The sequence below is a fragment of the Neoarius graeffei genome, chromosome 3 (assembly GCF_027579695.1).
Source record: "Neoarius graeffei isolate fNeoGra1 chromosome 3, fNeoGra1.pri, whole genome shotgun sequence".
Classification (NCBI taxonomy): domain Eukaryota; kingdom Metazoa; phylum Chordata; class Actinopteri; order Siluriformes; family Ariidae; genus Neoarius; species Neoarius graeffei.
The window spans coordinates 50,311,662-50,315,283 of NC_083571.1; positions in this window are offsets into that span (position 1 = coordinate 50,311,662).

Genomic DNA, 3,622 nt, shown 5'->3' on the forward strand with positions numbered 1-3,622 from the left:
CTCCTTTTTACAGTCGTATCCATTCCAGATGATTTGCCATCCTTTCATTGAGTCATCATCAAGCTCAAAGCTGCCTTTTTCCATGCATCTGACTTCCTGCAGGGCTAATGCATCAATACCAAGTGGCTCCGTAACCTTGATGATCGTTGCTAGTTTGATATCATCATGCAGTGTTCAAACATTGATGGATGCTATTCTTAACCTGTTATGCTTGTTAACTTGTTTCCATTTCGAGTTCTCATTACCAGATGGTTGGAGGACAGGGACAAGCTGTCACAGTCAGTAGCATGCTTTTCACCAACCTCAGCCTGGCTGGTCACTGAGAGACATGCCCTTTGTTGACCCGCACAACGGATGATGTGCTATAATTTTCTTTTGGTTGACATGTTCATATGCCTTCAGTTGTGTTTTTCTTGTGACACCATCACACCATGGCCAAAAAAAAAGAAAGAAAAAAGTGGTCTTTGAGAGGAGAATCCACATCCCAAAACTGAATTGCTCCACAAAATCATCTTTGCCATGTTGTGACTGAAGAGGAACTGATCTGGTCAGTCGATGTGTACTATTATTCAGTTTTTATTTCAGAAAATCTGTTAGGTAATAGTGAACAGTCTCTAAACATTGTAACATATAAACCTTTCAGCTATTTTCATGGGTGACGATACTGCCCTTCAAAATGAACATGTGTAGAAGTAAATAAAGCTTTTATTTATTCACTGAGCTTCCAGGACTCTCAGGCTGAAGCTGAGGAAAGAGCAAAGATTGCTCTTGAGTCCAGTGGTCAGCTGAAATATAAGAAGTTCATCCTGAAGTACCAGGTAAAAAAGCTGAAAGACTCAGTGAAGATTTTGGCAGAACAATGCTATGAGACTCCCAAGACACATGTCAAATTATGCAAAGTGAGAAAAGCCTGACATTAATCCTTATTTTTCAAAATACTGCGGGATAAATTGCACCATAGACTGAACTCCTGATTCCCAGTAACAACATTCTTGGTGACTTTTGTTGTTGTTGTTGTAGTATTCCTTCTTTTTAACACCTTTATAAAATGTTATTGGGTGCACATTAGAAGAGTGTGAAAATAATGGTCCCCAAATGATATGTTAAATAAATGAAACCTGCAGGCGGCACGGTGGTGTAGTGGTTAGCGCTGTCGCCTCACAGCAAGAAGATCCTGGGTTCGAGCCCCGGGGCCGGCGAGGGCCTTTCTGTGTGGAGTTTGCATGTTCTCCCCGTGTCCGCGTGGGTTTCCTCCGGGTGCTCCGGTTTCCCCCACAGTCCAAAGACATGCAGGTTAGGTTAACTGGTGACTCTAAATTGACCGTAGGTGTGAATGTGAGTGTGAATGGTTGTCTGTGTCTATGTGTCAGCCCTGTGATGACCTGGCGACTTGTCCAGGGTGTACCCCGCCTTTCGCCCGTAGTCAGCTGGGATAGGCTCCAGCTTGCCTGCGACCCTGTAGAAGGATAAAGCGGCTAGAGATAATGAGATGAGATGAGATGAAACCTGCAGTACCACTGCTGCAACCTCCATAAACACTGGAATAAGTGCTTTGACAGTCCGCATACAAGTGTAACTTGTAAAGTATTAAAGCAGATAATTATGATGTGGGTCAAATGTGGGTCAGAAACACATCGATACAGATATTTTATTTTATAACCCCCCACACAGTAATTTACGAAAATGAAGTCTACTTTGGCATTTGGCTGACCACCCAGCCCACATTTCAAGGTATATTCCAGAAGAAAGAAGCTCGGATTCACATCCTGACCAAGTAAAACAATGCCCTGCAATTCATTGATCAGGGGGTTAAATATATATATATTTTTTTAGACTTTAGCCTCTTATATCATGCAGTGAATAACACACAGGACTTACGGCAATGTTTATTATGACAATTTAACACAGACAGATTAACGTCAGAATACGTATTGCATATTTGTGGTAAAGCAAAAGCTTACAAAGGAACCATCAAACTAGAAGCCATCAAATGTGGAAAAAAGAGCAATAGAAGTGACATTTAATGTAATATTATATACCAAAATATTTAATATCATATTGTTGTTTTATATTTATTGCATGAACAATAAACATGAACAGTTTAAACAGTAACTTTTCATTTCTCCTGGAAATAAATGTTATTTACCAGCTGGGAGGTCCGTATAGTGAAATACCGTGACGGAGGTCTTGAAAGTGCTGAGCGAGGCCCTCTGGGCTGAGGTCAGTATTCAAGGCCGAGGTCACGGTATTTCACCATACGGACCGACCTTAAGATGGTAAATAATATATTTATTTTTTTATTTACAAAATTCTAAACAGAAAACGTAAGCGCCTGAAAGGGAAAACCGAGCCGAGCCGCCATTTTGAATCCTCATTCACGGCTGTAATGCAAATGGTTTTGTCCTCGGTATACACATGCACTTCCATGGCAGGAAAAAAACTACATTTTGCTGCCTATGTCGTCCCCTATTTATACAAAATTGAGTAATTCAGGATTCAGCCAAGGCTTTTAGCTTTCTCCTGAAATGTTTTCTTTTATTTCTTCTTCCTCAGGGTAGTAAAACTCGCTTTTGCTGTGAAGACTGTCGTTATCACTATCCTTGATGTAAAATTAATGATATTCTCCTGAGAAATGTATAAATAAATGTTGACAAAAATTGCTACTGTGTTTGTTGTTGTTGTGAACGAGCGAGTCGCCAGAGGTCCATAACCGGGGTCTGTATCGTAGGATACGGACCCGCTCGCCAGCCAATCAGAGCGCAGGATTTGATGGAAACCGGACCGCGAAAAAAATAAAATTATTTCATTAACATTTTTTTTATTAAACCTGTAACGATTGCTAACGCTGAGCAAAAACATGGCTGAATCCTGAATGACTCAATTTTGTATAAATAGGGGACTACATAGGCAGCAAAATGTAGTTTTTTTCCTGCCATGGAAGTGCACTTGTATACCGAGGAGAAAGCAATTTACATTACAGCCGTGAATGAGGATTCAAAATGGCGGCTCGGCTCTCCCTTTCGGGCGCTCTCATTTGCTGTGAGAATTTGGGAAAGAAAAAAAATAATTATTTACCAGCTTAAGGTCGGACCTCCCAGCTGGTAAATAACATATACATATATAATTCATTTCATCCCCAACTAGTAAATAAGGGATCTCTCATTGTGCGGCAAAACATATTCAGTGTTGCCAGATACTGCTGACATTTTCCAGCCCAAAATATGTTCAAAACCCGCCAAAATGCACTTAAAACCGCCCAAAATGTAAAATGTACTCGATGCCTATCTTGTAAAGTAAAAATATGCAGCTAAAGACCAGTATACTATTTGTAAATCGAACAACAATGCAAACAACTTCTAAATGGCAACATGAGACTGTCAGTGCTGGAGGTGAAAAATCTGCTGTCTGGTACTCGGCTCTGTATGGTTGAATCAGATTATAACTTTGCAATCATCTGCTGTGTTCTGAATCCTACATGCACCAGTAGGTGACGCACACACAGAATATTATGTCGGCTCTGATTGGGTCACAGGAGTGTTTAATATGGATTGGATTGGATTGGATGTAGACCAGTGGACGTAGATAGTACATAGAATGTGCTGCATCAAAGTCCTTCTAAGGC